Source organism: Scyliorhinus torazame, chromosome 3 (assembly GCF_047496885.1).
Source record: "Scyliorhinus torazame isolate Kashiwa2021f chromosome 3, sScyTor2.1, whole genome shotgun sequence".
Classification (NCBI taxonomy): domain Eukaryota; kingdom Metazoa; phylum Chordata; class Chondrichthyes; order Carcharhiniformes; family Scyliorhinidae; genus Scyliorhinus; species Scyliorhinus torazame.
Window position 1 is genome coordinate 311486873 of NC_092709.1, and position 25835 is coordinate 311512707.

General features: G+C 44.8%; 1 protein-coding gene across 3 annotated transcripts in view; it reads left to right on the plus strand.

Annotated features, from left to right (window-relative positions):
• Window positions 1-25835, plus strand: part of ctbp1 (C-terminal binding protein 1) — a 405205-nt gene that overhangs the window by 203746 nt on the left and 175624 nt on the right. The window lies entirely within an intron of this gene.

The window sequence follows — 25835 nt, forward strand, 5'->3', positions numbered from 1 at the left end:
CTGAAACAGTATCTGGAAAGTAAACATTCACATCGAATTTAAAAATTCAGTTTAACATTATTCACTGTTGGCGCCAAATAGTTAAAATTCCAATCTGACAAAATAAATGAATAATGAAACAGCTGTCCTGCAGGAGATTGAACCTTCAAGTGTAAAATATACTGGATCCTCCATTCTGTATTTATGCCTCCCAGCTGTTGCTTTTAGAGGCAAAAAATACTTTTCATGATCAGTTTTTGTATTTATTCTAAGTATTAATTTTCTTAATTAATTCCTTTAATTGTATATTATATTATTGGTTTTGGGTTTAATAATGAAAATAGAAAATAGAATTTTTATGAAGAATATTGCACTGTACAAAGATGGTGCTAAGTTCACAGTGGTCACCAAAAGAATCTTTGGGGCAGATGGGACTTTATTTGCTTTTATCCTCTTGTCCTGATTTTAGAAAATTTACACGTGGTTAATGTCACATTTCATAATATCAAGCGAAGACATTACCAAATACGATATATCTGACATAGAATCTTGTTTTATCAAGTCCCAAATGACGATACAATGCTCAAATGAAGGCTACAACAGTAATCTATTTTGGTGTCCAACAACATTCCAAAGGTACAGGATAGGGAAACAAGAAGTGAATCATGGAATAAAGATGTTAAATGCTGGAAACACTCAACGCGAGTATTGTGGGACAGGCCATGAAGGCATGTATAATTTTGCAGCACTGTATAACTTTGTGGTTGTTGAATTTTAGAATGAATGTGTTCATAGTTTTAGGACTGCAAGGCATACAGTGAAATTCACCAATGCTTGGCAGTAGGACTGTCGCTTTTCTTGATGTATATTGAATGACTTGGACCTCTGAGCAAACTTTCAAAATTTGCAGATGACTCTGAACTTGGAAGTATTGTGAACTGTGAGGAGCATAGCGATCAACTTCAAGAGGGTATAGGCTGGTGGAATGGACCGAAGAATGGAAGATTAAATTTAATGCAGAGAAGTGCAGAGTGATTTGGTAGGAAGAACGATGGGAGGTAATAAAAACTAAAGGGTACAATTCCAAAGGTGGTTCAGGAACAGGGAGATCTGGGTAATAGGACAAGTTGAGAAAGTGGTTTAAAGAAACCCTGGGCTTTATAAATGGAGGCATGGACAAGCTGGGCCGAAGGGCCTGTTTCCATACTGTACACATCTATGAGAGTACAAAAACAAGAAAATCATGATGAACCTTTATAAAACACCAGGTCTGCCTCGACTGGAGTACACCGCACTTGGGATGCAAAGGGTTTAGAGAGGGTGCAGGAAAGATTCATGAGAATGCTTCCATGGATGAGGTGTTTCAGTTATGTGGATCGATCGGTGAAGCTGGGGATGTTCAGCTCAGTGAAGAGGAGGTTGAAAGGAGATTTGATGAAGATACTCCGTATCATGAAGTGTTTAGACATAATTGATGTTGAAAACCATTAAATTGGCAGAAGGGTTGAGAACTAGAGCACACCGATTTTAAAGTGATTGGGGAAACAGAATCAAGTGCAACATTGTAAAAGCTCTTCAGGAATATACAAACATATGAATTTTCACACAAATAAACATATGAATTCAGAAGAGGAGTAGACTATTCAGCCCCTTTAGCCTGCTCCTCCAATCGATAAGATCATGGCTGATCTGATTGTGTCCTCAACTCCACTTTATGCCTACCCCCTATAACCATTGACTCTTTTGTTAATTAAGAATCTATCTAACAGGGTCTTAAAAATATACCAAGTCCTAACTTCTAATGCAGCGTTTTTCAAAGGGGCCAGGTGTCAGGAAGGTCGCGGAACGATCGGTTGCGACGCTGCTGCGGGGGGATGGCCGCAGGAGATGCACCCAACGACCACTAGCAGCTTTTAAATGAGAACGAAATGAGGCTGTGCGCAGTCTTCAGACCATAAGTGGCAAAAATAAGCAGGTCGCATGCCGTGCACATATACTTGACATTATGCCCCCTGTACTTGTGTGCTTTTGGCGCCAGATCACAGGCTGCAAGCAGGCAAGGCAAGAGGACTGTGAGGATGGATGATTTTGTTACAAGAAAGAGATGGCCAGAGCCGCAACTTAGGCAGTGTACCTAGTGGCTAGGATCTCACATCTGAATCTGCTGGAGAGAGCTGCGCCGAAAATCCGTGGCAGGACAGAGCAGTGCTAGTGTTAACTCTTCTCAGAGTTCCAGGCCCTCTGGCGAACAGCCTACAAAGAAGAAACTTGGGAACAAAGCAGTTTAAAGATGATTTCTTGAGGTATGTTTTTTTGTCCGATTCTGTCAGTGCAAATAAGGATTCAAAGCCCATGTGTGTTATTTATATGCAGGGAAATACTGGCAAATGACAGAAGGGTCAGATTTTGAAAGAGAAGTGGTGGGTGAAAAATTTATTTTTGAGGTTGAGACCCCAGAGTCAGTTATTAACTTACAGTTGACTCCAAATGAAATGACCAAGCAACTATGAATAAGTGACAGCAAGTAAAGTTGCCATAGTCCCAGATGACCATAGACTGCTCTCCCCTCTTGAGGGGGAGAGCTGACTGGTGGTGATTTTAACCTGAGGATCACCGCACCTCAGACGAGGGGCAACGTTGAGAAGGTGGGGCTTTCATGAATAACCTCAGCCGGTACGAGAATTGAATCCATGCAGTTGGCCTCGCTCTGCATCACGAACCAGCCGTCCAGCCAACTGAGCTAAACCGGCCCCTCAGCTGCTGTACCTGACCTGTGACAGCACATTTAAAAACATGCTAGACGTCCATGATTCCGGCATTTTGCTGACGACAGAGGCTAGGCTAACTGACCTGTAATGTTTTGCTTCTCTCTCTCTCTCTCTGTTGTTTCTTTCTCTCTTTCTCTCTGTCTCTCTTTCTCTCTCTCTCTCTCTCTCTCTTTCCCCCCCCCCCCCCCCACTTTCTTGAATCGAGAAGCTAGATTAATCGTTTTTAAAAATCTGATTAACCTTTCCGAAATAGAGTGAATTTTGGAAAATTACTCCAATATCTCTCTCTCCGCAGCCACTTTTAAGGTACTGAGATGCAGACCATCAGGTCCTAGGGGCTTGTTGCCCTTCAGATTTAATAATTTTCTCAGTGCCCCATTCCTCGGTGATTGTAATTGTTTTCCATTTGTGTCTTCCTCAGTGAAAACGCACAATGTCTGTTCAACTTTCTGTACTTCCCTTATTTCCCATTATTCACTCTCCATTCTCACTCGCCAGAGGACCAATAATCTCTTTAATCACTATTCCTTTTTAAATACTTGAAACTCTTGCATGTAGTTTTCTCTCACTCTAATTTCTTCCTCCCTTTTTTGTTCATTCTTTGCTGGTTTTAAATTCTGCCAAATCTCCTCTCTCCTTCACAGAATTGTACACCTCTTCTTTCAATTTGATACAATCTTTAACTTGCTTAGCTAGCCACGGATCATGTAGCATTCCCCCAAAGTCATTCTTTTTCACTGGAATTTATCTTTGCTGAGTGCTATGAAATATATTCTTAAATGTCTGTCAATGCAGCTCTACACACCTACCCTTTAACCTAATTTTTCAGTTCACTTTAGCCAACTGTTTTTGCACCTGCTACGATGCCAGTTGATATATCTGGATGGGAAGATCCCGGAATGGAACATTGCCTCAAATTACCTTTTATTTTAAAAAGATATATCATGGAGGAACACCGGACTGCTAATGTGTTTTAACAACTGTTGCTCTTTTTAGCCTTCAGTCTATTGGCTCTGATTACGTCACCTTTGCTCACGAGTCGCCAGGTATCTTTATGATACCGCCACGTGGTTCAAGTCCAAGTAATGATTAATAATGCAACACACCGCTCAGTAAGGATTAAAACAACGGTCATTTATTATATACAACTAGCAATATTATTACCCTAATACTACTTTCTATATAATAAACCTATCACTACTGGCCAATACTTAACTTTAGGAAGAGCCCACCAGGTCAGGAAAACTAATGGCTTGTCCAATCAGATCTGGCCCGCGGGATTCAAAAGGCTGCTGCAGGTCGGTGGCTAGGTGTCTCTACCGGATAGCGATCGCTGGATTCAAACTTACAGTTGCCGGTTGCTGTTCTTGCGAAGGTCTCGAGCAGGCGAAGAGGAGAGAGAGAGAGATCTGAACTTGGCCCCTCACTTTTATAGGGCCCAGGGGCTTCCCGCCTCCCGGGGCGGCCCTTGACCCTGAGTCCCAAGTGATTGGATTTGTTCCCAATCCCTGGGGTCGATGTGTCCAATGGTGAGGCGATTCCTCGATCGGGGGATGGTCGTTCACCTATCTTTGTTTCGGCCACTGCAGGCGCCGACAGGTCTGGCCCGGTATTCAATTGCTAATATGTTGCAATTGTTCCCGGGAATAGCCGATTTAACTGCAGATGCCTGGATAGATGGGCTGCAAACAGTCCTGAATATAACTGCAAATACCTGGATTGATGCGCTGTTGATAGCCCTGAGTGTCGATCTGGGCTAACTTCCCCAGAGCCGAATATGCAATACTGTCTGCAGCTGCCTGCTTGTGTCTCGTTAGCTGCTTTTCCCAGCAGTCTTTCGGGTTAGCCATTTCAAACTGTGTTTTGGCCAGATTAATGGGAACGCAGCCATTTTACATGGTTACACAACAAAAAAAAACATTTATTAAACATGAAAAGTTGGATTGTTATACAATAGTCCTTTACTGTCCCCTTAGCTGAACAAATACACACCGATCTAAAGATTAACATGGATTACAAAGTACATGTTGATCTACAATGGTCTCACTAACCTAAGTCCCTTTCAAGCACACAAACTGACTGTGGGCAAATACACTCTTCACTCTGAATTCCAAGTGAATTGTTATAGACTCATCAAGTACAAGCTGCCCCGCTGAGGGACTCTAATATCCTGTAATATGAAAGATGGCCAGGTTTGGAACAGACACCTCAGACCCGGGTGGGATCTGAAGAGTATTGTACATGCCATTACTTTGTAATAAAACTAGTTTCTCTTATCCACTTGCCTCGGACTCGACTTGTGGTTACTAAATTAATGTTTATGGATGTCTCCTCGGAATCTCCCCAGATGATTACCACGTGAGAATTTTCAAACTCCGCTCCCAAGAATAAACTGTAAAATCTTCTCTCATAAGTATGCTTTCCCTTTAGAGATTTGCATTCTGTCCAGACTAAGCTTTCCAAATGACACTTTTAAACAAAGCATCCACTCCACTTTTAACAGCGAATCCAGTCCAGGATTTTGCACCAACTCCATTAGGATTTCTTTGTCGTGACTGCTATTACACAAACTCTGAGATCCAGCCATCGATTTCCATAATTATTAAAACTCTCGTCCCACAGGCTATTGTAAATTCTCACAAATGTGAAAACCACTTCAGATATCTTTCTGGTGTCTTGGCCTTCTTCTCAGCTTGGTCTATCTTTACTGAACAGTGCTCTGTTCTAATAGATTTTAACTTCTTGGAAACCTCTAAATTTCTCTAGTTTCCTTAACTATCTGCTCTTCAGATCTCGGCACTTGTTTTCTTAACCATGACCCCCACAGTATGGCTTTTCATCTAGCAAAGCTGAGAGAGATGTTCCCTCTCTCGCCTTCCATACCAACTGCTTCTAGAACTACTGTGAGAGCTGCCTTCTCTCTCACTAACTATCTTCAACTGCAATCAAATTAGCTAAACTAAAATTTAAAAGCTTCATTACCTTACAAGACCCCAGTTGGTAAACAACCACTGCTGGTTTATTTATTCTTGATTCTGTAGTCCTCTCTCAGCACAATAGAAACACGGTTGGAACTGAACACACCCGTACGCATATATTTTTCTAACTATACATTTTACACTTTCAGACACAGAAACATGAAATGAAACCCATTTAAAACTCTACTTTATTTCTAATGTTTAATTAAAAAAAATATTAAATCCCTTTTCTTTCCTCACACTGACTTTATTTTCGATTCATTCTTCAAGATATTTGCAAAATTCAGTCATGTTCTGATCACTGTTATCCAAAGGTCCAGTAATCCTGCCTCATTGCTGCACATTCGCAGGTCCAGAACAGCATGTTGTCTGGTTGGCTCTCGAAACATAGAAAATACGAGTGGGCCATTCGGCCCTTGAAGCGTGCTCCACTGTTCAATATGATCATGGCTGATCTTCTATCTCAACAGCATACTCCTGCACTCTCCCCATACTTCCTTACCTTTAGAATATAGAAATCTATCTATTTCCTCTTTAAATATATTAAGTGAGTTGGCCTCCACAGCCTTCTGTGGTAGAGAATTCCACAGGTTCATCTTAGTGAAGAAGCTTCTCCTCATCTTAGTCCTAAATGATCTACCCTGTATCCTGAGCTTATGATCCTTGTTCTTGAGCCCTCAGCCAGAGGCAACATCATCCTTGTATCCAGACTATCCAGCCCTGTAAGAATGTTATACATTTCAGTGATACCCCCTCTCATTCATCTAAACTCCTGTGAGTACTGTCCTATTTGACCCCAGTCTCTTCTCCTATGACAATCCTTCCATCCCAGGAATCGGTCTTGTGAACCTTTGCTGAATATCCTTTCTTAGATAAGGAAACCAAAACTACATGCAATACTCCAGGTTTGGTCTCATCAAAGCCCTGTACAGCTGCAGTAACATGTCCTTGCTCCTGCACTTAGCAATGAAGGCCTGCATACCATTTGCCTTCCTAACTGCTTGCTGTGCCTGCATGCTTGCTTTCAATGACTGGTGTACAAGGACACCGGGGTCCCTTTTATCCCCCAACATTACATTTCCCAATCTACCATCATTTAAATGATACATGCTCTAAGAAATTGTCCCCAAAACAAAACTCATCTTTCAGGCTACCTTTGCCTGTCGATTAAAATAACCCATGATTATTGCTGTACCATTCTGACATTATTATGATGTAGACTGGCAATAGTAAGAAGCCACTTTGTGGAATGTTTTATAGGACCTTGAACAGTAACTACACTGCAGATGGGAGCTTAAGGAAAAAATAGTTCTTGATGTTTGAAATAAAGGTTATCTTTCACTGGTACCAATGTCATCCTTAATTAATAGAGCTACACCCTCATTTTTTCCGAGCTTTCTGCCCTTTCACAACATCAAAGACGTTTTACTATTCAGGTCCAAGCCCCCTTTCCCTGCAGCTCATCTCTGTAATGGTGATCACGTTATACATATTTATTTCTACTTGAGCTGTCAATTCATCCGTTTTGTTAAAATGCCATGTGCATTCCGATGTATCAGCCTTTAGTCCTGTCGTTGTGCTATTTTTTGCTGGCTCTGCCTTGCCTGCAGGCGCACACTCTTACATTCGTACACTCTGTCCCTTCCTGACATGCTGTGATTATCATCATCTTTATCTCTACCTTGCTCTATTTCATCAGCCTTTCCCTTTAATCTGCCACATATAGTCTCTCATGTGATCCCCTCCCCCTCCCGCAACACTGTCGTTTATTGCCCTAGTTATGCGCCTCCCCAGGACATTGAGTGGTTCAATCGTGGCTTTCAATAGGGTATTAGATAACTATCCAAAGGAGGCCTTTTATGGCTGTGCAGAAAGGATGGATAAGTGGGGCCAGCTGAGCAGTCTTTGCAGGGGGCCAGCATGGACACAACAGGCTGAATGGCCTCCTGTTGCAACCATTCTATGATTCTGCAGGTTGTTATGAGATTAGGAGTCGTAGGATTGGGATGATATTTTAGTGTCAATTATGGCTTGGTTAATGGACAGAATACAGAAATAAATGGATGATTTTCAGCGTGTCAGCCTGTGACTAATAAAGTGCTGCAAGGATCATGCTTGGTCCTCGGCTATTAACAATCTGTCAAGGGCTTACGTGACAGGACTGAGTCAAATGTATCGATGTTTGCAGGCACAACTAACATAGGAATATAAGAACTGGAGTAGGCCATTCAATCCCTCGAGCCTGTCCCGCCGTTTAATGAGATAATAGCCGATCTGTAACCTAACTCCATAAACCTACCTGCCTTTGGCCCATATCCCTTAAATTTTTTGTTGAGCAAAAATAATAGCACCCTTTGAGTGAAGAAGTGCTTCCTAACACTGAGGAGGAGGGGTGAAAAGGCTGCAAATGAAAATGGACCAGTTAAATTGACAGGAAGGTGGCAGATTGAGTGTAGTGGGAAGTGTGAGAATATCCAATTTGGAAGGAAGAATGATTTTTTGAAAAGATGCCACGATGGGTAACACTGATGCCTCTCGGTGCCAGGGACCCAGGTTCAATTCCAGCCTGTGCGGTGTTTGCACGTTCTCCCTGTGTCTGCGTGAGTTTCCTCCAGTCCCAAAATATGCAGGTTAGGTGGATTGGCCATGCTAAATAGCCCCTTAGTGTCCAAAGGTTCACGGGGATTGGGGGGGGGGGCTTAGATAGGGTGCTCTTTTGGAGAGTCATTGCAAACCCGATGGACCGAATGGTCTCTTTATGCACTGTAGGCATTTTATAATTCTATTCCATGACTCTATGATGAACTATTGAATATTGGTATGTAGAGAGATTTGGGGCGTTTTGATTATGAACTGCAGAAGGTTAACATGGAGGACAGCAAGCAACGTTTTTTTTCTCATCCTCACACCCCTGGAGATCTTATCGTTGATTTAACCTTTTTGTGTCGTTCTCTCTCTCTCTCTTTCCCCCCCCCCCCCCCCCCCCCCCCCCCCCGACCCTTGTAGTAGGATGATCTCTTTCTTGGGATCCCTGTAATCGGGAGACCCACCCAGTGTCCAAGGAGCCTTGTAACAGGGAGACGCCCCTCCCCAAGGGCTCAGGCAATAGGGAGCCCCCCCCCCCCCCCCCCATGGGCACCTGTAATAGGGAGACCTGCCCCCCCCACCCTCCCAGGGACCCCTGTAAGAGGGAGACTCCCCCGTCCCCCAAGGAAAGAAATCACTACCTGGAAGCTAGGGAGCAGTCCAATCAGGGGCAATGGAAAAAATTACAGCTGTAACACTTCGCTTGAAGCTCCACATGTCCATTCCTAGAACAAATCAGATGTGACCTGTGTCTAGACCCCACAGATCTATTAGCTGAAAGCTATTTATAACTTTCTGGTCGTGGGTGGACTGTGACTCACAGACCATCTGCAGCCTTGATTAATTCATCTCCCTTCATGGATCAGTGACTCCATGTTGTTGACAAACATTGACCACATCAAAGAGAGGTAAGTTCATTTCAATCACTCAAGCGTGAAATCATTGACAGCCTCGTGCTCTTTTCCCTCTGAAGTCCTGACCTCTTGCAGAAAGCAATTGGCAAACCAGTCTTTAATACAAATACTACTGCTGTAGCCCATGATTGCGGTTAGCCTGCCCAAAGGCTAGCAGATGGCATTTATTTTTCCCTTTTAAAAGCTCGAACACTTTTCTGACCCATAAACCAGCATTGATTTACACTTAAAGCCAGCCGCATTGGCACATAGAAGTGTCTGCCTGTCCTTTGCTGCTTTAAAACCAGGAGCTATCTTTCCTTGTTCGATTATGTTGGTGCTACTTTTCTTCCAGAACAGGCCAGTTTCGTCTGCGTTGAAGACGTGCTCGGCCTGGTAGCCTTTCTCCTCAGCATATTCCTGCTGCACCTTGGGAAAGCTTTCCTGCAGCTGTACAGTCATCTGAAGCAGCCTCATCCCACCAACTTCACATCATGCAGCCCAAGAAGCTTTTTAAAGCGATTGAACCATCTCGTGCTAGCTGAGCCCTTTGGAAGTCAGTTGGCTGGATGGCTGATTCATGATGCGGCGAGAAGCCAACAGAGCGGGTTCAATTCCCGTATGGGTTGAGATTATTCATGAAAGCCTGCCTTCTCAACCTTGCCCCTCGCCCAAGGTGTGGTAACCTCGGCTTAAATTACAGCTCTCTCCCAAAGGGAAGAGTAGCCTATGGCCCTCTTGGACTGTGACGATATTCTTTCTTTCACTACTCTTTTATGTTCTGGTATAATTCACGTGCCTTATTTCAAATGATTGGATCATTAACTGCGGCCCTTCTTTGATGCTGGCACTCTGGCCACATGTTTTGGAACTTTTCCATCTCTAATGTGGATCCCTCCTACTTACAAAGGTTAACTTGGCAGTATGACAGCCAGAAACACTAAAACTGACCCGTAGCCCACTACCGGGCCTACTGATCGCCGGCCAGCCTCTCAAGGCTGGGGGCATCTTTTGTTCCGCGCCGGACCCTGTAGCCCTACGCCATGTTGCGTCGGGGCCGGCGTGGAGAAGGGAGCCACCACGCAATCGCGCTGGTCCCACTCCGCATGCGCGCATTGGCACCAGTCCCACTGCGCGTGCGCAGATCCGCGGCACCCATCTGACGCCGGTATCAGCAGCTGGAGCAGTGTGGGTCGCTCCAGTGCCGCGCTGACCCCCTGTAGGTGTCAGAATCGCTGCTCCTGAGCCATGTTGATGCCGTCGAGAAACGCGCCGGCGTCAACACTTAGCCTCAGGATCAGAGAATCCCGCCCCACATTTTGAGCTTGGGTTGTTGGGCTTTGGGAACAGGGAAGATGAGCCTCTTTCATTGCTTCTTTTAAAATGTCAAGATCCTGCTAATTGAGACAATCTAATTTGAAGAGCATTAAGAAATTCTTTTGCTTGTTAAAAAGAATGTTCCATTTTGCCTTGGTGATACAATTCATCGGTTTGCAGATCCTTCTTCACAGTTTTCACATGTGGAAGATCCATCTCGGTCTCCTCCAGCATCACAGATGTCAGTCTTCAGCCAATACGATTCACTCCAGGTGATATCATGTAATGGCTGAAGGCACTGGATACTGCAAAGGCGAAGGGTCCTGATAATATTCCGGCGATAGTACTGAAGACTTTTACCATATACATTAATGATCTGGAAGAAGGAACTGAAGGCACTGTTGCTAAGTTTGCAGATGATACAAAGATCTGTAGAGGGACAGGTAGTATTGAGAAAGCAAGGGGGCTGTAGAAGGATTTGGACAAGCTAGGAGAGTGGGCAATGAAGTGGCAAATGAAATACAATGTGGAAAAGTGTGAGGTTATGCACTTTGGAAGGAGGAATTTAGGCATAGACTATTTTCTAAATGGGGGAAATGCTGAGGAAATCAGAAACACAAAGGGACTTGGGAGTCCTTGTTCACGATTCTCTTAAGGTTAATGTGCAGGTTCAGTAGGCAATTAAGAAGGCAAATGCAATGTTAGCATTGAATACAGGGCTAGAATACAAAACCAGGGTTGTACTTCTGAGGCTGTATAAGGCTCTGGTCAGACCCCATTTGGAGTGTTGTGAGCAGTTTTGGGCCCCGTATCTAAGGAAGGATGTGCTGGCCTTGGAAAGGGTCCAGAGGATGTTCACAAGAATGATCCCTGGAATGAAAGCTTGTCGTATGAGGAACGACTGAGGACTCTGGGTCTGTACTCGTTGGAGTTTAGAAGGATGAGGGGGTATCTTATTGAAACTTACAGGATACTGCGAGGCCTGGATAGAGTGGACATGGAGAGGATGTTTCCACTTGTCGGAAAAACTAGAACCAGAAGATACAATCTCAGACTAAAGGGACGATCCTTTAAAACAGAGATGAGGAGGAATATCTTCAGCCAGAGGGTGGTGAACCTGTGGAACTCTTTGCCACAGAAGGTTGTGGAGGCCAAACCACGGAGTGTCTTTAAGACAGAGATAGATAGGTTCTTGATTAATAAGGGGATCAGGGGTTATAGGGAGAAGGCAGGAAAATGGGGATGAGAAAATATCAGCCATGATTGAATGACGGAGCAGACTCGATGGGCCGAGTGATCTAATTCTGCTCCTATGTCATATGATCTTATGGACTTGTGCTCCAGAACTTACCGTGCCCCAAGCCAAGCTGTTCCAGTACAGCTACAATACTGGCATTTAACCCGCAATGTGGAAAATTACCCAGCTGTGTCCTGTACACAAGAAACAGGACAAATCTAACCCAGCCAATTACCACCCTATCGGTCTGCACTCCATCATCAGCAAAGTGAAGGAATGAGTCATAAACAGTGCTATCATGCGGCACTTACACAGCAATATTCTGTTTACGGACACTCCGTTTGGGTTCCGTCAGGGTCACTCAGCTCCTGACCTCATTACAGCCTTCGTTCAAACAAGGACAGAAGAGCTGAATGCCATAGGTGAGGTGAGAGTGACTGTGCCGGACATCAAGGCAGCATTTGACCAGGTATGGCATTGAGGGGTCCTAGCTAAACTGGAGTCAATGGGGGCGGGGGGGAGAACTCTCCACTGTTTGGAGTCACATCTGGCACAAAGGAAGATGGTTGTGGTGGTTGGATGTCATTTATCTCCGCTCCAGGACAACACTGCATGATTTCCTCAGGGTAGTTTCATCATGACCTGCCTTCCATCATAAGGTCAGAAGTGGGGTGTTTGGCAGCCATTTCTCGACTACCTAGGGGAACGTTAGAGGGAAGACAGATGACCAGCAGCAGCAACCCAGGGGGAGGGGGGGGGGGGGAGGGGGGGTTTAGTTTAGGTCAAAGATAAAGGGGTTTTGTTACTTGTGTATTGTTTAAAATTTCTGTATTGTTATTGTTGCGTTTGCTTTGTAAGAGGGGAAAAATTGTTGTTTGGGAAAAAATTTTCAATAAAACATTTATAAAAAAAAAAAGAAGTGGGGTGTTTGCGGATGACTGCACAATGTTCAGCACCATTCGTGACGCCTCAGATAATGAAACAGCCCATGTCCAAATGCAGCAAGACCTGGACAATATCCAGGCTTGGGCTAACAAGTGGCAAGTTACATTCGTATCACACAAGTGCCAGGCCATGACCATCTCCTATAAGAGAAGATCTAGCCATCACCCCATGACATTCAATGGCATTACCATCGCTGAATCCCCCACAATCAAATCTGGCGTTCAATGAAATATTCTCCACTTGCAGGTCCATTAAGAAGCTTGACACCATCCAGGGCAAAGCAACCCGCTTGATTGCTCCCCCTTCCACAGACATTCAAACCTCCACCACCGACGAACAATGACAACCTTGTGTACCATCTCCAAGATGCACTGCAGTAACTCACCGAGATTTCTTAAGCAGCACGTTGTAAACCCACGACCACTACCATCCAGAAGGACAAGAGCAGCAGATACCTGGGAACTCCAGCACCTAGAGGTTCCCCTCCAAGTCGATCACTACCCTGACTTGGAAATATATCGCCATTCCTTCGCTGTCGCTGGGACAAAATTCTGGAATTCCTCCCTAACAGCACAGTGGGAGTACCTGCACCTCAAGGACTGCAGCGGTTCAAGAAGGCAACACACCACCACCTTCTGAAGGGCAACTAAGAATGGGCAATAAACGCTGGCCTAACCAGTGGCACCCACATCCTGTAGATGAATAAAAATCATATCTGTCATCACTAAAATGCAGTTTCTAGTTGAATGTAAATTTAAGGGTGCACTGTTTTGGCACGTTGGATTCCGAATTACTATTTTTGCAGTGGTATTCCGTTAAACTGCAACTGCTGTACATCAGCAAGAAGAGATTCAGCTTGTAGTTCGATATCGATACTATAACATCACACCATCCTGATAATATTACTTTGATGGATTCAGATTTCCTATTAGTCAGGCCAGCAGCTGCTCATAGTGTTCTGCATTTTGTAACTGTCAGCGTTCACGTTATTGATTATTCTTCTCCCATCTTAACTAATTTTGATGGCGTAAGCTTAGCATTTCAGTTTTAAAACCATGACCTCTGATTAGAGAGCTGTTTACACATTGCTTTTTATTAATATTCTTGCCACAGTACTTTGTTCAAGAAATTAATAAACCTGTAGCTTTGATAGCACAAAGAGAACACAACCACAGTGAGGCTTTCATTACAAACATTTGTCAGAACAAGATATCCGGGCAGATTTGAGTGCTTCCCATCCCATGGAAATCTGCTGGCAAATCCACCTGGTTGGTGGCTTGCCTGCCAATATCTGACGGGATCCAGCCGTCATTCTTTTTGTAGCTATTTTCCACATTTGGGTAAGTCGCCTCAGCCAGATCCTCTGATGTTATTCATTCAAGTATGCGCCATGGGATCCTTTTGACATTAGTGGGCTCTGGATGCAATTTTAATTCTGCCCTAAAGAAGGCCTGTCATAAGTGGATTGGAAGCTGAAGAGGACGGTCACAAATATCTACTTCCCTGGTTGCGGTGCTCCTCTGGGATAAGAAATTTAGGCCTGCCTTACCCAGGACTTCCCTTTCTTCTTCCATACACTGAGACAGCTATAGACTGCTGTGCCCACTTTTCTTAGGCAGCCCCTCTGGGTTGAGGGTGACTTGCTTTAAAAATGAGCTGTCGGGTCAGGAGTCCAATGCATGACCCACATTCTCTGTCACAAGTGAGGCAGACGGTGGTTGGAAGGATGGATGGTTGGGGTGCCTGAATTGCACGCTGTCGATGTTTGACTTCAGCTTGCTCTTGGTGATGGAACTCGAGGTGCTCAGCTCCTTCCCGGATGCTTTTCTTCCACGTAGGGTGGTCTTGGGACAGGGATACCCAGTGTCGGTGGGGATGTTGCATGTTTTTCAAGAAGGCTTTGAAGGTGTCCTTGAAGTGGTTCCTCTGCCCTCTTAGGCTCGCTTGCCATGTTGAAGCAATGAGTAGTGCATGTTTGGGGGGGTTGTGTTAGGCGTGTGTGGCCCACCCAGTAGAACGATCATCGTGCATTTTGATAACTGGTGGGACAATGCTGTGTGGCAGGGGCAGGTTGGGAGAGGATCTTTGTCTTTTAGATGTTTAGTGTAAGGCATGTGCTTTTGTATGCCTCTGTGAAGGTGTGGCTCGAGTTCAGCCTCCAAGTGTGCACAGATGAAAGTGCTACACTACTCGAGTGTCTGCAACCTCTTTCTGTCCATCATCAGCCAGTGGGCCGATGAATGGCAGATGGAGTTTAATTTGGATAAATGTGAGGTGATGCATTTTGGTAGATCAAATCAGGGCAGGACCTACTCCGTTAACGGTCGGGAGTTGGGGAGAGTTACAGAACAACGAGGTCTAGGGGCACAGGTACAGCTCCTTGAAGGTGGAGTCGCAGGTGGACAGGGTGGTGAAGAAGGCATTCAGCATGCAAGGTTTTATTGGTCAGAATATTGAATACAGGATTTGGGACGTCTTGTTGAAGTTGTACAAGATATGGTAAGAACACTGTGGAATACTGTGTTCAGTTCTGGTCACCCTATTATAGGAAGGATATTGTTAAACTAGAAGGAGTGCAGAAGAGATTGACGAGGATGTTACCAGGACTAGATGGTCTTGAGTTATAAGGAGAGGCTGAATAGGCTGGGGCTTTTTTCCCTGGAGTGTAGGAGGCTTAGGGGTGATCCTATAGAGGTCTATAAAATAATGAGGACCATATACAAGGTAGATAGTCAACATCTTTTCCCTAAGGTAGAGGAATCTAGAACTAGAGGGCATAGGTTTAAGGAGAGAGGGTAGAAATACAAGAGACCAGAGGGGAAATCTTTTCACCAGGGTGGCGAGCATCTGGCATGAGCTGCCAGAGGCAGTGATAGTGGCGGATACAATTTTTCCCTTGTTAGACAGTTACATGGGCAGGGTGGGTATAGAGGGATATGGGCCAAATGTGGACAAATGGGACTAGCTTAGTGATAGAAACTGGGCGACATGGACAAGCTGGGCCGAAAGGCCTGTTTCCATGCTGTAAACATCTATAACTCTATAACCATTTTGGAGCAGGAAGCCGATGGCATGAGGGAGAAGCTGGCCAGAGTTGATTGGAAAAGGAGCCCAGCAGGGAAGACAGTGTATTGGATTTGTTTATTGTCACGTGTACCGAGGTACAGTGAAAAGTATTTTTCTGCGAGCAGCTCAACAGATCATTAAAAACATGGGACGAAAAGGGAAGAAAAGAAAATACATAATAGGGCAAAACAACATGTACAATGTAACTACATAAGCACTGGCATAGGATAAAGCATACAGGGTGCAGTGTTAATGAGGTCAGTCCATAAGAGGGTCATTTAGGAGTCTGGTGACAGTGGGGAAGAAGCTGTATTTGAGTCTGTTTGTGCGTGTTCTCAGACTTTTGTATCTCCTGCCTGATGGAAGGAGTTGGAAGAGTGAGCAAGCCGGGTGGGAGGGATCTTTGATTATGCTACCCAGTTTCCCCAGGCAGTGGGAGGTGTAGATGGAGTCAATGGATGGGAGTCAGGTTTGTGTGATGGACTGGGTGGTGTTCACGTCTCTGAAGTTTCTTGCGGTCCTGGGCCGAGCAGTTGCCATACCAGGCTGTGATGCAGCCAGATAGGATGCTTTCTATGGTGCATCTGTAAAAGTTGGTACGGGTTAATGTAGACATGCCGAATTCCCTTCGTTTCCTGAGGAAGTGTAGGTGCTTTTGTGCTTTCTAGGTGGTAGCGTCGACGTGGGTGGACCACGACAGATTTTTGGAGATGTGCACCCCTCGGAATTTGCAACTGCTAACCATCTCCACCTCGGGCCCGTTGATGCTGACAGGGGTGTGTACTTCGCTTCCTGAAGTCAATGACCAGCTCTTTAGTTTTGCTGGCATTGAGGGAGAGACTGTTGTCGCTACACCACTCCACTAGGTTCTCTATCTCCCTCCTGTATTCTGTCTCGTCGTTATTCAAGATCCGGCCCACTATGGTCGTATCGTCAGCAAACTTGTACATTGAGTTGGAACCAAATTTTGCCACGCAGTCGTGTGTATACAGGGAGTAGAGTAGGGGGCCAGGTATGCAGCCTTGTGGGGCTCCGGTATTGAGGACTATTGTGGTGGACGTGTTGTTGTTCATTCTTACTGATTGTGGTCTGATGGTTAGAAAATAGAGGATCCAGTTGCAGAGTGGGACAGCAATGGCAAGAGTTTTGGGGGGTTATTAGGGAGGCACAACCAAAATTAATCCCAAGGAGGACGAAACATGCTAAGGGGAGGACAAGGCATCCATGGCTGACAAGGGATGTCAAGGACAGCATAAAAGCTAAAGAAAAAGCATACAAAGTGGTGTGGATTATTGGGAAGCTAGAGGATTGGGAAGCCTTTAAAAGCGAGCAGAGAACAACTAAAAAGTCAATAAGGCAGGGGAAGATGAAGTATGAGTGCAAGCTAGCTAGTAATATAGAGGAAGATAGGAAGTGTTTTTTCAATATATAAAAGGTAAGAGAGAGGCAAAAATAGACATTGGACCACTGGAAAATGTGGGTGGAGAAGTAATAACCGGAAACAAATAAATGGCAGGCGAACTGAATAGTTACTTTGCATCAGTCTTCACGGTGGAAGACACCAGTGGGATGCCAGAGCTCCACAAGATCAGGGGGCATATGTGAGTGCAGTGGCCATTACTAAGGAGAAGGTTCTGGGAAAACTGAAAGGCCTGAAGGTGGATAAGTCACCTGGACCGGATGGACTACACCCCAGGGTCCTAAAAGAGACAGCTGAGGAAATTGTGGAGGCATTGATGATGATCTTTAGGAATCACTGGAGGCAGGAAGGGTCCCAGAAGACTGGAAAGTGGCTCATGTAACACCGCTGTTTAAGAAGGGAGGGAGGTTCTTCCTCATGCGCCAGGCTTAGCCTGATTCAATTTAAGGTGCTACATAGAGCACACATAACGGGAGCAAGATTGAGCAGGTTCTTTGGAGTGGAGGACAAATGTGGGAGGTGTGGCGGGAGCCCGGCAAACCACGCACATATGTTTTGGGCGTGCCCGGCACTGGAAGGGTATTGGAAGGGAGTGACGGGAGTGATTTCGCGGGTGGTGAAGGCCCGGGTCAAACCAGGCTGGGGGTTAGCTCTATTTGGAGTTGCGGAAGAGCCGGGAGTGCAGGAGACGAAAGAGGCCGACGTTGTGGCCTTTGCGTCCCTAGTAGCCCGGCGCAGGATCCTACTCATGTGGAAGGAGACGAAACCCCCCGGACTGGAGGCCTGGGTAAATGATATGGCAGGGTTCATTAAACTGGAGCAGATAAAGTTTGCCCTGAGAGGTTCGGCTCAAGGGTTCACCAGGCGGTGGCAGCCATTTCTCGACTACCTAGGGGAACGTTAGAGGGAAGACATGACCAGCAGCAGCAACCCAGGGGGAGGGGGGGGGGGGGGTTTAGTTTAGTTTAGGTCAAAGATAAAGGGGTTTTGTTACTTGTGTATTGTTAAAAATTTCTGTATTGTTATTGTTGCGTTTGCTTTGTAAGAGGGGAAAAATTGTTGTTTGGGAAAAAAATTTCAATAAAACATATTTTTTTTAAAAAAAGAAGGGAGGGAGGCAGAAGACGGGAAATTATAGGCCGGTTAGCCTGACTTTGGTCATTGGTAAGATTTTAGAGTGTGTTATTAAAGATGAGATCGCAAGTACTTGGAAGTGCATGGTAAAATAGGACTGAGTCAGCACAGCTTTGTTAAAGGGAGGTTGTGTCTGACAAATCTGTTAGAGTTCTTTGAGGGGGCTAACAAGCAAGTTAGACAAAGGAGAATCAGTGGACGTGATTTATTTAGATTTCCAGAAGGCCTTTGACAAGGTGCCGCATAGGAGACTCTTAAATAAGTTAAAAGCCCATGGTGTTAATAGTAAGACCCTGGCATGGATAGAGGATTGGTTGACTGGCAGAAGGGAGAGTGGATATAAAGGAGTCTTTTTCAGGATGGCAGCCGGTGACTAGTGGTGTGTCTCAGGGGCCTGGGACCACAACTTTTCACAATATACAAAAATGATCTGGAAGAAGGAAATTTTGCTTCGTTTGCAGATGATACAAAGATCTGGAGAGGGACAGGTAGTATTGCGGAAGCAAGGGGGCTGCAGAAGGATTTGGACAAGCTAGGAGAGTGAGCAATGAAGTGGCAAATGAAATACAATGTGGAAAAGTGTGAGGTTATGCACTTTGGAAGGAGGAATTTAGGCATAGACTATTTTCTAAATGGGGAAATGCTGAGGAAATCAGAAGCACAAAGGGACTTGGGAGTCCTTGTTCACGATTCTCTTAAGGTTAATGTGCAGGTTCAGTAGGCAATTAAGAAGGCAAATGCAATGTTAGCATTGAATACAGGGCTAGAATACAAAACCAGGGTTGTACTTCTGAGGCTGTATAAGGCTCTGGTCAGACCCCATTTGGAGTGTTGTGAGCAGTTTTGGGCCCTGTATCTAAGGAAGGATGTGCTGGCCTTGGAAAGGGTCCAGAGGATGTTCACAAGAATGATCCCTGGAATGAAGAACTTCTTGTATGAGGAACGACTGAGGACTCTGGGTCTGTACTCGTTGGAGTTTAGAAGGAGGAGGGGGTATCTTATTGAAACTTACAGGATACTGCGAGGCCTGGATAGAGTGGGCGTGGAGAGGATGTTTCCACTTGTTGGAAAAACTAGAACCAGAAGATACAATCTCAGACTAAAGGGACGATCCTTTAAAACTGAGATGTGGAGGAATTTCTTTAGCCAGAGGGTGGTGAATCTGTGGAACTCTTTACCGCAGATGGCTGTGGAGGCCAAATCATTGAGTAACTTTAAGACCGAGTTGGACAGGTTCTTGATTAATGAGAGGATCAGGGGTTATGGGGAGAAGGCAGGATAATGGGCTGATTAAAATATCAGCCATGATTGAACGGCGGAGCAGACTCGATGGGCCGAGTGGCCTAATTCTGCTCTTGTGCCTTCTTGGTCTTATGTAAATGAGGTGTAGCCTCATTCTGCCACAAGTCTGAAATTCAGTCACCAATGAGGTTGCCGAGCAGAAAGCTCTTGTAGATTAAAATTCACACCAGTGTTTCTCTTGAGAGAATGTGGATTACCACTTTTGCCACCATGTACGCTCACACTGCAAGATTATATAGTATTGATGTTAATCGGCACTGACTGACAAACTAAACTGTGATGATGCCGAATTGAAGCTGAGACAGCTGGAATGTTTTCCTTGTCAATTTAAGTGATGAGGCACAAGCTTGTGTTTTTCAGATTAAATTTAGTGAGGAAGAAAATACGCATTGGAGCAGCTGCTGGTAAACTTGCGGCACATGGAAACTCCTGCCTGTATCATACCTGAATGTGGATTTGCCGACACCTGGGGCTGAATTCTCGGGCGTCGGGATTATCCGTTTTGCCGGCAACCTGGGGGTTTCCCTGACTGCATGGGGCTGCCACACAATGGGAAACCCCATTGACCAGCCGGCGAAACTGAGCATCCCAACGGCGTGCTGAACCAGAAATCGGGCGCAGCGGGACGGAGAAACCTGCCCCTGGTTTCTGTTTGCAAAGGAAACATTTTCCTTGTGGAGTAATAAACAAACCGAACAGGGTTTCAATTTTCAAGGGCTTAAACCGTGAACAGTATAAGAGATGGTTATAATGGAATGATTTAGATTCTGCATTCAAGATTCATGTCAATGCTTTGTGTGTGATATTTAAAATATTTGAAGTAAATGGGTATGTTTTTTTAAAATCCAAAAATATTCACTGTTGTGACTATTTTTGTTAGCCATGTACAATATGTTCTATTTCTAGTCATGTTGTTTATACATATTTCAAGCTTCTCAAATTGTTCTGTACAAAGAGGAGGTTGTGCGGGTGGGTGTTTTCATTGGAATATTTGACTCCAATTTTCCATTTGGGCATATTGTGTTATCGTATTGCATTCATTGGATGGCAATGCTGAAAAACAATTGTTGTTTGAAAGCTACCTGCAGGGAATGAACATAAACAAGGTTCACGTTTCTCTAGATACTTAATACGTTTGACGCATTGAAGCAGTTATTCACAACCGTCTTCGAAAGCGATTAATCATTATGTGTGTAACAGAATTAAATTGGGCCTTATGATGTGTTGTTAAACCAAAGCTCTGTCTGCTCTCTCACATGAAAATAAAAGATCCCAAGGCACCATTTCAGAGAGCAAGAGAGTTATCCCTGTTGCTCTGGCTGTTTATTTACTGCTTAATCAATGTCAGTAAAAGAACGATTATCTAGTCATGATCACATTGTTGTTTGTGGGAGCCCCCTCTGGACAAATTGGCTGTTGTGTTTCCTGCTTTACAACAATGACTGCAGTCCAAAAGTACTTCATAGGCCATAAAGCACTTTGAGATATCATGAGACTGTGAAAGAGGCTATATAAATGCAAGTATGCCCGTCTTTCTTTTACTTCATGTTGTCCTCTCTTCTAATTGAAATGAAGTGGGTAGCAATAAGTTTAGAAAGTGAAGTAATATTGGTCAAATGCATTAAATACCGCAAGAATTTAGCACTGCTTCAAATTCTCCCCTTCCAAAAATGAATTAATGAATATTAGCAAAGAATTAGGAAAGGAAATCTTTAAATTTGTTTCTTCAAATTTGTTACAGCACAGCAGCGCGGTGACCCAGTGGTCAGCACTGCTGCCTCACAGCGCAAGGACCCGGGTTCAATTCGGACCTCGGCTGATTTTCCCCATGTCTGCGCGGGATTCCTCCTGGGTGCTCTGGTTTCCTCCTACAGTCCAAAGATGTGCAGGTTAGGTGGATTGACCATTCTAAATTGCCCCTAGCTGGGGTTACAGGGAGGGGAATAGGGCCCGCGTAGGGTGGTCTTTCGAAGTTTGTGCCGACTCAATGGGCCGAATGTAGGGATTCTATGATTGTGTGATGGATTTCTGTGTGATTCCGCCGTTACAATCAAATTTTAAAACTGACTTTTACTCTGGATGAGAATTGGCATTTGTAATGGCTAATCACATATGTATCAGTGTAGAGCCATAAGCAGTAGAAGACTACCCTAGAAGATAAACCAGTCCCACCAGTCCCAGAGCCACGGTACCGAAGAGGCCTTTTGGCCCATTGGATCTGCACCGACAAAACTACACTAAATCTACACTAATCCCATTTTCCAGCCTTTGGCCCATTATCCCACTTTCCAGCACTTGGCCCATAGCCTTGAATGTTATGATATTTCATCCCTCCTTTCCTCTGAGCTTCCTAATGTCCCGACATTCATTGAGTACTCCCATGTCTTGTTACTCCTTCCTCACGGCGCCGAGGACCCAGGTGCGATCCCGTCCCTGGGTCACTGTCCATGCGGAGTTTGCACATTCTTCCCATGTGTGCATGGGTCTCGCCCCCACAACCCAAAAAGATGTGCAGGGTAGGTGGATTGGGCACGCTAAATTGGCCCTTAATTGGAAAAACATAAGTGGGTACTCAAAATTTATTTTCCAAAAAATTGTTATTCTTTACAAAGTGCTCCTCCCCCCCGCGCCAAATTCTCATCTATATCGTTTGTCTTCTATCAACATCCTCTTCTCCTGCCAAGCCAGTTTTGGATCCAACTTGCCAAGTTACCCTGGATCCCATGCGCAGGGTTATTGGCACAGCGTGGGGAGTGGACCGAGGTAGAATGCTCTTTCGGAGGGTCAGTGCAGACTTGATGGGCCAAATGGCCACCTGCACTGCAGGGATTCGATGAATTCTTCTATGAATAGGTGAGAAAGCTGATTTGAGGGAGCTATTTGTGCCAGGAAGATCATCTGGAACACTCAACCACCTGAAATGTCCTGAAGGTCACCAATATCCTTAACCTCTACTTCACAGGGATCATTCAGGCATCCACATGTAATATCACAAAAGTCAGTCACGTAACCTTGCACTGCGCAGAAATTGAGACTGTGAAGGAAATTCACACTCTGTCTTTAGACTTAATGCATTTTATTGCTCTGTATGCCATGGACTTTGTTCTGTTGCTTATGGTTATGTATTAAGACTACTGTGTACAGTTGTGGTCTCCATATTACAGAAAGATTATAGAAATACCAGCGAAAGGAGAAAGAAATAAGGACTATATCCCAGGTTAATAGGAGGAGCGGGATAATTATTGCAAAACCTTAGACAGGCCTAGGGTTGGCTGAGAACCCAAGACGGAGAATTGAGATCTTTTAAAATTATGAAAGAGACTGATCAGAGAAGCTGTTTTCACTTGTGGGGCAGTTCACACATGTAAGGTAGTCACTAATAAATGCAGTAAGGAATACAGGACAAGTGTGTTTGCCCGGGAGTGATGATATTCAGGAACTTGCTACAACACGAATAGTCAGCATGGACTTCCAAAGGGAAAATCTTGCTTTGCCATCCAAAATAAATTTTGAGATAACACAAGAGTTTTGAGGTCTCAAAGTACACAATAGTGGCTGCAGTGGATGTAATTTATCTATATTTTCAAAAGGTAAGGTTCCCCATTCTATTTATTCGTTCATGAGATGTGGGTGTTATTACACATGAGCCACCAAGTGGTTTGCTCAGCCATTTTAGAGGGCATAAGACATAGGAGCAGAATTAGGCCACTCGGCCCATTGAGTCTGCTCCGCCATTCAATCATGGCTGATATTTTCTCATCCCCATTCTCCTGCCATCTCCCCATAACCCCTGATCTCTTTATTAATCAACAACCTACCTAACTCTTCCTTAAAGACACCAATGATTTGGCCTCCACAGCCTTCTGCGGTGAAGAGTTACACAGATTCACCACCTCTGGCTTAAGAAATTCCTCCTCCTCTCAGTTTTAAAGGATCGTCCCGTTAGCCTGAGATGGTGCCCTCAGGTTCTAGTTTTTCCAACAAGTGGAATCCTCTCCACGTCCACTCTATCCAGCCCTCGCAGTATCCTGTAAATTCCAAGTTAAGAGTCAACCACATTGCTGAAGCTCTGGAGTCACCTGTAGGCCAGACCGGATAAGGTCAGCAAATTCCCTTCCTGAAAGCGCATTAGTGAGCCAGATGAGTTTACAACAACCTAGGATAGTTGTCATGGCCACCATCACTGAGACTAGCTTTATATTCCAGATGTATTCATTCCACCAGCTGCTGTGGTGGGGTTTGAACCCATGTCTCCAGAGCATTAGCCAGGCCTGCTAGATTACGTGTCTATGCCACCACTACCTCCAGACAGAAAGCAGAGAGAACATAGAACATTACAGAGCAGTACAGGCCCTTTGGCCCTCGATGTTGTGCCGACCTGTGAAACCGATCTGAAGCCCATCTACACTATTCCATTATCATCCATATGTTTATCCAAATGCCCTTCATGTTGGCAAGTCCACTACTGTTGCAGGCAGGGCATTCCACACCCTTCCTACTCTCTGAGTAAAGAACCTACCTCTGACATCTGTCTTATATCTATCTCCCCTCAATTTAAAGCTATGTCGCCTCGTGCTAGCCATCACCATCCGAGGAAAAAGGCTCTCACTGTCCACCCTATCTAATTCTCTGATCATCTTGTGTGCCTCTATTAAGTCACCTCTTAACCTCCTCTCTAACGAAAACAGCCTCAAGTCCCTCAGCCTTTCCTCATAAGATCTTCCCTCCATACCAGGCAACATCCTGGTAAATCTCCTCTGCACCCTTTCCAATGCTTCCACATCCTTCCTATAATGCGGCGATCAGAACTGCACGCAATACTCCAAATGCAGCCGCACCAGAGTGTTGTATAGCTGCAACATGACCTCATGGCTCCGAAACTCAATCCCTCTACCAATAATAGCTAACACACCTTATGCCTTCTTAACAACCCTATCAACCTGGGTGGCAACTTTCAGGGATCTATGTACATGGACACCGAGATCTCTCTGCTTATCCACGCTACCAAGAATCTTACCATTAGCCCAGTACTCTGTATTCCTGTTACTCCTTCCAAAATGAAACACCTCACACTTTTCTGCATTAAACTCCATTTGCCGCTTCTCAGCCCAACTCTGCATCTTATCTATGTCCCTCTGTAACCTGCAACATCCTTCCGCACTGTCCACAACTCCACCGACTTTAGTGTCATCTGCAAATTTACTCACCCATCCTTCTATGCCCTCCTCCAGGTCATTTATAAAAATGACAAACAGCAGTGGCCCCAAAACAGATCCTTGTGGTACACCATGAGTAACTGAACTCCAGGCTGAACATTTCCACCACCCTCTGTCTTCTTACAGCCAGCCAATTTCTGATCCAAACCGCTACATCACCCTCCATCCCATGTCTCCGTATTTTCTGCAATAGCCTACTGTGGGGAACCTTTTCAAACGCTTTACTGAAATCCATATACACCACATCAACTGCTTTACCCTCGTCCACCTGTTTGGTCACCTTCTCAAAGAACTCAATAAGGTTTGTGAGGCATGACTACCCTTCACAAAACCGTGTTGACTTCTCGAATCAAATTATTCCTTTCCAGATGATTATAAATCCTATCTCTTATAATCCTTTCCAAGACTTTGCCCACAACAGAAGTAAGGCTCACTGGTCTATAGTTACCGGGGTTGTCTCTACTCCCCTTCTTGAACAAGGGGACAACATTTGCTATCCTCCAGTCTTCTGGTACTATTCCTGTAAACAATGACAAAATAAAGATCAAAGCCAAAGGCTCTGCAATCTCCTCCCGAGCTTCCCAGAGAATCCTAGGATAAATCCCATCCGGCCCAGGGGACTTATCTATTTTCACACTTTCCAGAATTGCTGACACTGCTTCCTTATGAACCTGAAACCCGTCTAGTCTAGTAGCCTGAATCTCAGTATTCTCCTCGACAACATAGTTTTCACACAGGAAAAAGACAGACAAAAAATATTCATTTAGAGCCTCTCCTATCTCCTCAGACTCCACGCACAACTTCCCACTACTGTCGTTGACTGGCCCTACTCTTGCCCTAGTCATTCTTTTATTCCTGACATACCTATAGAAAGCTTTAGGGTTTTCCTTGATCCTACCTGCCAAGGACTTCTCATGTCCCCTCCTGGCTCTTCTTAGCTCTCTTTAGGTCCTTCCTGGCTAACTTGTAACTCTCGAGCGCCCTAACTGAACCT